At 43.8% G+C, this 12,430-nt stretch overlaps 1 protein-coding gene across 1 annotated transcript in view; it reads right to left on the bottom strand.

Annotated features, from left to right (window-relative positions):
- The window catches only part of gpr158a (G protein-coupled receptor 158a), a 95,342-nt gene that overhangs the window by 31,301 nt on the left and 51,611 nt on the right, over window positions 1-12,430 (bottom strand). The gene's annotated exons all lie outside the window — the stretch shown is intronic.

A 12,430-nucleotide genomic window follows, 5' to 3' on the forward strand; every position in this document is an offset into this window, starting at 1 on the left:
CCCATGGTCGGGAATGAACCCGGGTCTGTAGTTTTCAGCCATTTTATTTCCATGACTGATCAAAACCTGTTCTCATGGCTCTCTCTCGTCCCTCTGCAGCAATATGTTTGGAACATCAAATCGTAATAGATTCACAGTATACATATAGAATCATGAGAATCTTGTTTTTATTATTTCCCCAATTTCAATCTTGTCTCATCACTGCAACTCCCCAACGGGCTCAGGAGAGGCGAAGGTGGAGTCATGCATCCTCCAAAACATGAACCACCTAACCGTGCTCCTTAACACCCACCAGCTTAAACCAGAAGCACCAATGGGTTGGAGGAAAGACCGTTCAACTGGCGACAACCTTCAGGCACCCGACCCTCCACAAGGAGTCTCTAGGGCGCAATGAGCCAAGTAAAGCCCCCCCGGCCAAACCTTCCCCTAACCAGGATGACACTGGGCCAATTGTGTACCATCCCTATGGGATTCCCAGCCGTGGCCGGTTGTGGCACAGCCCAGGAATGAACCCAGATCTGTAGTAACTCCTCTAGCACTGCAATGCAGTGCCTTAAACCACTGTGCCACTCGGGAGGCCAAAATCGTGAGATCGTAATACATATCATATCGGCACAAGGATTGTGATAAGATCATCTCGCGAGGTCCCTGGAAATTCACAGGCCTATGTGTTAGTGTCTGCTTTTTTTCTATTCCTTCTTAACTATGACGTGACTATGTTACCGTATATTTCAATTGCACTGGTAACTCAATATTTATACAACAAACAAACCAATGTCACTCCAAATCTAGTCCTGGGAATACACAAAGACCGCAAATAAAGTTGTGCCATTTGGTCTCAAGTCCCACTTTCCCCAAATGCAAGTGATAGAAGAGAATGAGAGAGAAGAGAGAAGGAGCGAGGAGAGAAGGATCGAGGCAGGCACTGAGCAACTTGCTGACGCATGCCCAGGTCCATTGGGAATTAACAATGCACAAGAGGTCACATGATTTGTAAAATGCACCATGGGAAAACACAGATCATGACACCCTTTTAGATAAAGTGCATAAATACCCAGTGAATCCGTGATGACGTGATGTGGCTGTATAAGGTTTGCTTCTGCAGGATGCCACAACTGAACCGTCTTTACTCGTACACTGTAATAGTATTGATGATTTGATCAATGATTTACCTTCTTTTTTTTTAAAGCAATGTGACGATGACTACTGTGGCCATGTTGACCCAAATGCCTCCCAAGGTTGTGTCAAGTTGGCTGGATATCCTTTGGGTTGTGGACCATTCTTGATACATACGGGAAACTGTTGAGTGTGAAAAACCCAGTAGTGTTGCAGTTCTTGTCACAAACCGGTGCGCCTGGCACTTACTACCATACCCCGTTCAAAGACACTTAAATCTGTTGTCTTACCCATTCACCCTCTGAATGGCACACATACACAATCCATGTCTCAATTGTCTCAAGGCTTAAAAAATAATTGCTCATAGTTACTCATACAAGAGAATTTGACAAGGCTCTAATTTCCTATTCCAAAACAATGAGAGGAGATGACTTGGCCGAAACACAAGGTCCAAAATGTCTCCCTCCTGGATTCTCCACTCTACTCTGTAGCTATGTCTCAGATATCCAATATGATATCCTCTACCCCCCACACATCTCTCTCTTACCATCGCTATGCACTGCTACCTACTTACCTACACACACACACACACACCAAAACGCAAGCATGCACACACACACACACACACATACACAAACACACAGAATCTCCTATTCAGCAGAGAGCCATTAGGCTAGCAACACACTGTTGAACTGCACTTTCTTCAGACTGCATCAGTTCTGGGAAAAAGGAAAGCCCTGATGCTTTGACAAGTGGGTGTTAATTCCAGTATGCATAAAGAGGAGGACAATTCCTCTCCCTTCCTCTGTTTTAAAACCTTCTATTAATAATCAATGCTGAGTGCTCGGAACCTTGGACTCCGCTCTGGGGGAAGAGGGAGGGGATCGGGTGTTGTTTGTGTGTGGGAGATGTGTATGGGTGGGGGGAGGGGTAGTCTACCTTATACTTTTCTAACAGACATCAATGTCCTGGAGAACATTATCAACACACACTCATCTCTAGAATGTCTACCGTGACTATCAAGGCTCCATTTACAGTATAGGGCAATTCCATACATGTTATGAGCACCACCAACACAGTGGATGGGAAGATGGATTTAAAGGAAACTCTCTGCTGGTGATTTTCTGAATGTGTAATCTTGAAGGACGGCTGTGATTGTTACAACAAAATGGTGCAAAAGTAGCAGAGAGCCCGCTCTGGAAATGTGACATGTTTGAAGAGTATGTTTTTTCAAACAACATGTCCCAAAATAATCAGAATCAAAAAGTGGTAGTTTTGAGATATTCCTATTTAGAAGTATAATGACACCAAGTTGTTTTCTGTATCGTATGGTTCACAGATCATAGGGTCTTACTGGAGGCATGTATAGGTTTGTGGTTTGCCATACAAATGTAAAAAGCATATCTAACATCCTTCCCTCCCAATTACATTTCTATGTGAGAATTGCCAGAACAATCGGAGATACCAAAATATTTTTGGGCCTTCCTGGGGTGGAATCTCCCATAAGCTATGATGATGACTACTCATTGACCACCTACATGTATGACAGGATACATAGTTTGATCTCATAATTACTCTCATAGTATTTTCTTAGAAGTTCTTATACTCCGTCCATTGTGATTTCACCATTTATATATTTTTAAGCACTTATCTACCTTAAGTCTGTCCCTAGAGCACTACGTGTTCTTCTTTCTACAGAACACAATAAGAGCATGGGTGGAATAGAGAACCTCTCAGTAAGTGTTTGAACACAGACACAAGTGGAGACAGGGATGAGTTTGATAATAACACTTTTGTCAGTCAACACTGTCTGAAAGAGCCCACAACTTTCACTTAACGTGCTAGACATCGACATACGCTAGCTTCGCCCCATTAAACCACCTCAGTCTGTTGCTCAAACGTTGTTCAAGGCAATATAAGCTCGGCAGAGGGAAGTAGAGAGAGAGGCAGCGAGTGAGATGACAGAGTGAGAGGAAGAGAGAGAGAGAAAGAAAAAAAGAAAGAAAGAAAGAAAGAAAGAAAGAAAGAAAGAAAGAAAGAAAGAAAGAAAGAAGAGGAAAAAGATCATAATGCACTATACATGAATCATGCTCTCATTCCAGTGTTAATGACCACCTTTCCTGAATGAACAGTCCTATTGTTGCTCATCACTGCATCATAGTACTGGGATCTCAAAACCAGCGTTTGTCAGTTGAAAGCGTAGTTAGAATGCATTCATATCTTTCTATTCCAGCGGGAGTGATTTGGTTTTTGCACCCGTGTACATTAGCTGGGATTCTTTGACTGCTGTGCTTCCTTCACAAAGGCCTGTGGGTCCTGAGAACGTCATTGTGTTACAGTACAGTAGAGAGCCCTGCTGACGAGCTGACTGTGTCAGATTGTACAACTCAAGGCTTGATACAAATGGATAAACAAACGTATTAATGGCAATAAGTCTATAATGCTGACTTTACTGTTGTTGGCCTCCCAAATCCACTCGCTTTTCTCAGCATCCCAGTCACAAAGGTGGGAATGAGCAGACTAAGAAAACTCTATAGAATGAAGCTCATTCAAGCACCCATAATGCTCATCATTGCCAGCTTGTGTCTTAGAAGAGTCTGCCATCATGGGTGTTGTTGCTGAAATCAAATCTAAGTTTATTGGTCACCTACATATTTTAGCAGATGTTTTAGCAGGTGCAGCAAAATGCTTATGTAACTGGCTCCTAGCAATGCAGTAAATGTCAAACAATACACAATAATAAAACGATAAAAATGTCTAAACAAATCCAATTTTAGCAAAAGCTCTTATCCAGAGCAACTTACAGGAGCAATTAGGGTTAAGTGCCTTGCTCAAGGGCACACAAACAGATTTTTCACCTAGTGGGCAAGGGGATTCGAACCAGCAACATTTCGGTTACTGGCCCAATATGCTTAGGCTACCTGCCGTCCCAATGAATCACCAACTAGCGCTGTAACAGTAATCCAAACGCACCAGGCTAGTTCCCGTCACCTCATTTCTCTCAGTAGTCTATTGAGTAGGACTGTTCCATGTTGTTTTTTAACAGCAACGTGTGAAACCCTGGGTTTGTCCCAAATGACACCATATGTCCTACGAAGTGCACTACTTTTGACCCAGGCCATATTGTACTATATTGGGAATTTGGTGCCCTTTAGGAGTTAGCCGTGCTACAGTGGGAGGTGAGGAGGGAGCTATTGACCACATGAGATTGAGATCAAAACAACATAGCCTTTGACCACCAGAGAATGGGCCGCTAATAGTTTATCGAATCCCATTGTGACAAAAGGGGGGGGGGGGGGGGGGACTTTTTGGCAGGGGGACACTATTTGGCATGACAGGCCTTTATGTAATTGACTTATAGCCTGTAGACTATAAACATGTAAATGAGATGGAGAGGTGGTATTGATAGATGCTTGGAGGGGGGTGAGTACCTGAGGGATCGATCCCCCACATGGACCCTTTCCTTCCTGTCAAGGTCAGGACGTGTGGCCCCGGGTATTGATCTCCCATCAGCTATTTGATTCCACTGTTATTTAGTTAGATAAAACAACTGAACTGACAGTGTGTGTGTGTGTGTGTGTGTGTGTGTGTGTGTGTGTGTGTGTGTGTGTGTGTGTGTGTGTGTGTGTGTGTGTGTGTGTGTGTGTGTGTTGGGGGTTGGGGGGGTTGTGTGTGTTTGTGTTTTTTAATGTGTTCCCACAAGAGATTGCAGGTGTGATTACTGACTGCGACCATCACTTAAATCATTCAACTACTGTATGTAATGTCAATACATTTCCAATGAAGTTCCGCTTCATCGGTGAACCATTCCAAAAAGCTAATATTTTCATTCAATCTCAACCACTGGTAACTAACCGTTGAACCCCTGAAGGATTTCCTGTGTCACAAAGGTCAAATGCCAATAACCTCATCACCATAATACTAACAGGATTAAAACCTTATCAGGTGCTTATCTGAGACCCCCTTAGAATGCTTGCATCCCACCCCCACTTATATAGTAGGTACAGTGCCTTTGGAAAGTATTCAGACCCCTTGACTTTTTCCACATTCTGTTACGCTACAGTCGTATTATAAAATGGATTAAATAAATCAAAAATCCTCAGTAATCTACACAACATTTTTTTTAAATACCTTATTTAGTGTTCAGACCCTTTGTTATGAGACTCGAAATTGAGCTCAGGTGAATCCTGCTTCCATTGATCATCCTTGAGATGTTTCTACAGCTTGATTGGTGTGCACCTGTGGTAAATTCATTTGATTGGACATGATTTGGAAAGACCTGTCTATATTAGGTCCCACAGTTGACAAAAAAACGTTTTTGCTTTATCATTATGGGGTATTATGTGTAGAGTGATGAGGAAAATGTTTTATTTAATACATTTTAGAATAAGGCTGTAACGTAACAAAATGTAGAAAAAGTCAAAGGGTCTGAATACTTTCGAATGCACTGTATGTGACTGTATACAAGGTTTGAAATTATTATGCTTCAGTCAAATATTATATCTGTTTGGGCAGTCTACAAATTATGTGTAATTATGTTCCAGTCCCCTGACCATCCGTTCAAGAAACAATTGTCCCTTTGACCTCTTATTCACCTTTCCCGCATACACTAGTAACCCTATAGTAAATTGTCTGGCATAGAAATACAACAAATAGAACTGCCGCCTGTTCTTTATTCTGCATGGTAGCTTGATTTGAATGAATACGATAAAATACAATGCATTCCATAAAGGATACTAGGAAATACACAGAAGTCCAGCTCTGGAGTTGTGACCTGAGCTCAAAAACAATCTTTTGGTATTTTTTTTTAAAAATTAGTCCTCTGTTGAAACAAACAGTCTCAAAGTTTTTTGCATGTCAGCAGTCAAGGTTTCAAGATATGGGACTTTCAACACGCAAAGTGTCACCAGTGACACTTTCCTTATTATTTCCTCCTACAGAGTAGTACCCTAACTTTCAGTTGAAAGGGAGCATGTCTGTAGGGAGCCAGGCAGTGCTTGAAATCAAATCTACTCCCAAAAAAATGAAATTTCATAAGCTTCAAATCGCACCTTGGTTCAGCTGCTTTGACTGCCTGTCTCCCCTGCAAGCTTATGACATTTCACGAGTGTGAGTTTTGGTTGAGAAGATTGAATTCAGCCAAGGCGGTGCGTGATGGTGTGTGCTGCCAATAAACAGGCATGGCTAAGGGTCTGAGTGACTGGGTTTACTCAGGTTCACATGGGCGAAAAGGGGAAAAATCCTCCAGATGGAAGTAATATTGTGGGCTACAATTTGTCTCCACTCTAACATTTTTGCATTGGTTGCATTCAAGACCATATCATTTTTATTGAGCCCAGGTTATCAGTGTCAGAGTAGCATAGCATTTTCGGTCATTTTTGCCTTATTAAAACAAATGTTGGTAATTTATCGAGTCATGTAATATGACATAGAATTGCAAGAAATGCATTTATAAAAATAACATTTTCCTCCTAAAGATAATAACAATCCTGAATGTGTACAAATCCTAGAAACGCCTCTAGTTGCCAGAATGTTGCTAGAACATTGCCAGAACCATGCTCCAACCAGCAGACATTAACTAGTTAATGCAAGACGGTTCACTATGTGGGGCATTCCAATCTTCTCATACAACGATAACTGTCAACATGTGTCGGGCCTGAGGCAAAAAAAAAAAAAAGAACAAATCCCTATGAGCTATTTAACATGTCTGTCTGTTTCCATCTGAGAAGGAGATAATGTGAGACTGAAGCCTCAGGAAAGTATCATGTCATTACACCCCTTCTCCTGCTTTGACATGCCCACTGCCATTCTATCCATCCATCTCTCTCAATCCTCTCTGTTCTGGTCATCATCTCGTTCCCCTCCTCTGTCTCATCATCTCGTTCCTCTCCTCTGTCTATTCCACTCTAATCGAGTAAATTCCTTAAAGGGAGAGAGGGGTGGGAGGTGGGGTTGGTATGGGATAGGGGCAATGAATCTGTTTTGATATAAAAGCTGACAGCTACTCCCCAATGATATGATATGAGAGGGCCCAGTGGCTATGGGCGAGGTAATGGTTTCTCCCCTTGTCCCCCTGAGGTTGTCCTTGTGTAAATTACATCCAACTTGGCCTCCCACAATACCTTCTCCTTTTCACCACTATTTCCTGTGAGATATTTGTGTGAGTATGTGCCGCAATTTGCAGTGTGCATACAGGATGTTAATCTGGACATTTTGATATGTGTCACCAACACAGAGGTCCCCAAGTTACTCAGAACTCAGCTGTGCACACTTCACATGTTGTCACATTACTGTCCGAGAGGTGAAAACTCAACTCAACACTCCAACCCTCCACATTAGGAAATCAGCGGATGCATTTTAAACAACCGCCCTGTATGGCCTCACTGAATATGAAAACTACGCTCAGGAAGAAGAGGAACGAATAGCGAGGGTTGAAAGATGGCGACTAAAGATAGTGCCGGAGAACAAGGCTGACGTTTTACGTATTCCTAACCAATTGTGTTTTTTTGTTCGTTTCTTTGCGTTGTTTGCAACTTATTTTGTAACTTATTTTGCACATAATGTTGCTGCTACCGTCTCTTATGACCGAAACTGAACTGAACTGCGATTACTCACCACGGACTGGCAGAATCCGTTAACGAGTTCGACATGAATGATATACTGCAGGCCCAGATCCCGGTCATTTGCGTGAAGAGAAGGTGGAGAAAAATGTGCTGGAGGGCGGACTGCCTTCTGAGAATTCATAGATGATCGAATAAACTCCCACTTCCTTCCATTCTGCAAGCAAACGTGCAATCTTTGGATAAAATCGATGACCTACGTGGAAGATTAAACTACCAACGGGACATTCAAAACTGTAATATCTTATGCTTCATGAACGACCACGGCTGATCGACGACATTATTAACATACAGCTGGCTGGTAATAAGCTGTATCGGCAGGATAGAACAGCAGTGTCTGGTAACACAAGAAGTGGCGGACTATGTATTTTTGTAAATAACAACTGGTGCATGATATCTAAGGAAGTCTCAAGGTTTTGCACGCCCGAGGTAGAGTATCTCATGATAAGCTATAGACCCCACTATCTACCTAGAGAATTTTTCTGTATTTTTCGTAGCTGTCTACATACCACCACAGACTGATGCTGGACTGAGACCGCATTGAATGAGCTGTATTCCGCCATAAGCAAACAAGAAAACGCTCACCCAGAAGCAGCGCTCCTAGTAGCCAGGGACTTTAATGCAGGGAAACTTATATCCGTTTTACCAAATCTCTATCAGCATGTTAAATGTGCAACCAGAGGGAAAAAACACTGGACCACCTTTACTCCCCACACAGATACACATACAAAGCTCTCCCTCACCCTCCATTTGGCAAATCTGACCATAAATCTATCCTCCTGATTCCTGCTTACAAACAAAAATAAAAGCAAGAAGCTCCAGTGACGTGATCAATAGAAAGTGGTCAGATGAAGCAGATGCTAAGCTACAGGACTGTTTTGCTAGCACAGACTGGAATACGTTCCAGGATTTCTCCGATGGCATTGAGGACTACACCACATCAGTCATTGGCTTCATCAATAAGTGCATCGGTGACTACCAGACAAGCTACACTACTTCTATGCTTGCTTCGAGGCAAAAAAACACTAAAACATGCATGAGAGCACCAGCTGTTCCGGAAGACTGTGTGATCACGCTCTCCGCAGCCGATGTGAGTAAGACCTTTAAACAGGTCAACATTCACAAGGCTGCAGGACTAGACGGATTACCAGGACGTGTACTGCAAGCATGTGCTGACCAACTTTCAAGTGTCTTCACTGACATTTTCAACCTCTTCCTGTCCGAGTCTGTAATACCAACATGTTTTAAGCAGAGCACCATAGTCCCTGTGCCCAAGAACACTAAGGTAACCTGCCTAAATGACTACCGACCCGTAGACCCTCACGTCTATAGCAATGAAGTGCTTTGAAAGGCTGGTCATGGCTCACATCAACACCATTATCCCACAAAACATAGACCCACTCCAATTTGCATACCGCCCCAACAGATCCACAACTCCAACATCATCAGTAAGTTTGCCGATGACACGATGATGGTAGTTCTGATCACAGACAACGACGAGACGGCCTATGGGGAGGAGGTCAGAGACCTGGCCGTGTGGTGCCAGGACAACAACTTCTTCTTCAATATGATCAAGACAAAGGAGATGATTGTGAACTACAGGAAAAAGAGGACAGAGCACGCCCCCATTCTCATCAACGGGGCTGTGGAGGAGTAGGTTGAGAGCTTCAAGTTCCTTGGTATCCACATTACCAACAAACTAACATGGTCCAAGCACATCAAGACAGTCGTGAAGAGGGCACGACAAAACCTATTCCCCCTCAGGAGACTGAAAAGTTTTGGCATGGGTCCTCATATCCTCAAAAGGTTCTACAGCTGCACCATCGAGACTGGTTGCATCACTGCCTGGTATTGCAACTGCTCTGCCTCTGACCGCAAAGCACTACAGAGGGTAGTGTGTACTGCCCAGTACATCACTGGGGCCAAGCTTCCTGCCATCCAGGACCTCTATACCAGGCGGTGTCAGAGGAAGGCCAACCACCCTAGTCATAGACGTACGGCAAGCGGTACCGGAGCTCCAAGTCTAGGTTCAAGAGGCTTCTAAACAGCTTCTACCCCCAAGCCTCTAGTCTCCTGAACATCTAATCAAATGGCCACCCAGACTATTTGCATTGTCCCACCCTCTTTTACACCGCAGCTATTCTCTGTTCTTATCATCTTTGCATAGTCACTTTAGTAACTCTACCTACATGTACATATTACCTCAACTATCCGGTGCCTCCGCACATTGACTGTACCGGTACCCCCCTGTATATAGTCTCACTATTGTTATTTTACTGCTGCTCATTAATTACTTGTTACTTTTAGTTCTTATTCTTATCCCCAAAAAATTTAAACTGCATTGTTGGTTAGGGGCTCGTAAGTAAGTATTTCATTGTAAGGTCTACTACACCTGTTGTATTCAACGCATGTGACTAATACAATTTGATTTGATTTTGATTTGATTTGACTGGTCGACCTAAGTCAGTGTACTGTGTTTGTCCAACCCTCTTTCATGCTCTTCCATCCATGTTCAATCTCACTCTCTTAAGTTCCTCTTCCTCTGTAAACACACCAAGCACCACAACAGCACAAGTTTATCTACCCCCTAACGTTCTACTCAGAGAGCATCTGTGGGTTTTGGATGAGCCCTACGCCTCAGCACTTTTGCAGGGAAGCAGGGAGGCACACGATCTGGCGGTGGGGGTAGGCGGGGGGGCTCCAAAACACGCCACTTCACCCTCCACCCACAACAGATCCACTTAAGGCAGATTGAAAGTGTCGGAGCAGCTGGGATAGGAAGCAGGAAGGGGGCAGGCGATGCCAGGCGGGCTGTGTTTCATGGCCTGACAGGTCAGGATGCATTATCCCTCAGACATACTGTTTCTCATTAGCCCCCTGATGTGCTGTGACGCTATGTCTGTCTGCCCTGCACTGCATGGGGACTGGGGAAGGCCTGAGATGGAGGAGGAGAGGAGAGACGCAAGCAGACATGTGGAGGAGGAGGAGAAGGAGGGAGAGGTGGAGTGTGTGTGTGTGTATGAGAGAGAGAGAGAGAGGGGGGTGGAGTATATGCATGCATGAGTGTGTGTACATGTTTGTGGGTGTATGTTTGTGAAGCAACAGGAAGGCAGCAGAGTAAAAGCCCAGAGTCTCTGATGGGGTACCCAGGCGGGGGGAGAGGGAAAGACGGGGGGTCTCAGTGGCAGCCTGCGCTAGCACACACACAGATGGGCTGGGAGAGGGAGCAGCACAAAACACTGTGGGGGAGGAGAAGACAGGAAACGAAAGAAAGAGAGATGGAGCAACCAACAGTGAATAAAGGGAGGAGAGAATTGTGAGTGAGTGAGTGAATGAGTGAGCGAGGTTGTCCCACGATGGACAGCTCCCACAAATGATTCTATCTGAATATATCCCCCCTTGATTGAGAAACTTGGTGGCATATTGAAAATGATGAGAAATAGCAATCCAAACTGTCACTTTACTCCAATCTCAGGCTTTCGAGCCACCTGAATAAGAGAAAAATACATAGCCGGAAAGCTAATGCACAGATCACATGGAGAATCACAAGTTATGTGTCTGTTCCCTCCTTTCTCATCTCCACACAGCCAAACAGAAATAGCCAGCATTGGCACTCCCGTAATTTCCTTTCTCTCCTTTTTTCCACTCGCTCCCTGTCTCTCCTCCTGCCTTATTCTGGGCAGGGACTGAAGTTATTGCATGTGACACACTGAGGAGAAGGGGGGAAAGGGGGGGAAAATGCATTACTCCAAAGAACGGAATGCCAAGAGAGCGCTGGGATGAGATGCATCTCCTTGCTCCTTAATAACACTGGAATTATTTCAAATAGAAGCAGCAGCAGCGGTGGAATATTTCTGAATCTATATTTAGATTGGGAGTTGATGCGACTCGCCCTAGCAGGCAGGAAGGAAGGCTCATGTGAGATTCACAAAGGAGACATGCAAAGGGATCAGGCTGGAGATCAATATAGCGTGCTGCGTAGACAATGGACTCGAGCAGAAAGGAACCATTTTCATATAAAGGGACTGAAAGACAGCATATCAAAATGAGACAAGGAGGTCTTGTGGTGACTTGGATTTCAATACATAAAATATGGGTATAAATCATTTCCTCAGCCTTCCAATATGTTCCGTATTCAATTGGGATGGCTCATTTTGATAATGGAAGATGTTTGCCAAAATGGTGTTACATAAGAATTATGGTCCATTCCATTTCAATGGAAACAAAAGACACGGAGCAATTTTTCAACCACAGTTTTCAATGAATTTGTTGTTGTAATTTCCATATTTTTAATTTCCATCTGAGAAATGCCCACTTCCTGCTCGTTCACCAATCCTCCAACAGGACTGACGTTGTCCGTCCAATCACAGACGACCCCAACCCCATCCAACCAACCCCTGCTTTCGCTCCCTATTTCATTGCAATTTCAAAGATGATTACTTTCCTTGTCACTGGCTAATTGCATTGATTAGCGAGCTGCTCTAAATCAGTTCACTTTAATTTACCCTTCGTGGCTATGCTAAGCCCATAGCTCGCTGCGATCACCACTAAATTGCAATCACCCAGAGGCCCGGGGCACCACTGACTAAGACATAACAATACATCTGCGTAAATCAATGTTATGTGGAGACGCCCTGAGGCTCGGTCATCTGTGGAAATAATCGGACGCTTCAAATAGAAACTCTGGTTATTTG

The sequence above is a fragment of the Oncorhynchus nerka genome, linkage group LG6 (assembly GCF_034236695.1).
Source record: "Oncorhynchus nerka isolate Pitt River linkage group LG6, Oner_Uvic_2.0, whole genome shotgun sequence".
In the NCBI taxonomy this organism is placed as follows: Eukaryota; Metazoa; Chordata; class Actinopteri; order Salmoniformes; family Salmonidae; genus Oncorhynchus; species Oncorhynchus nerka.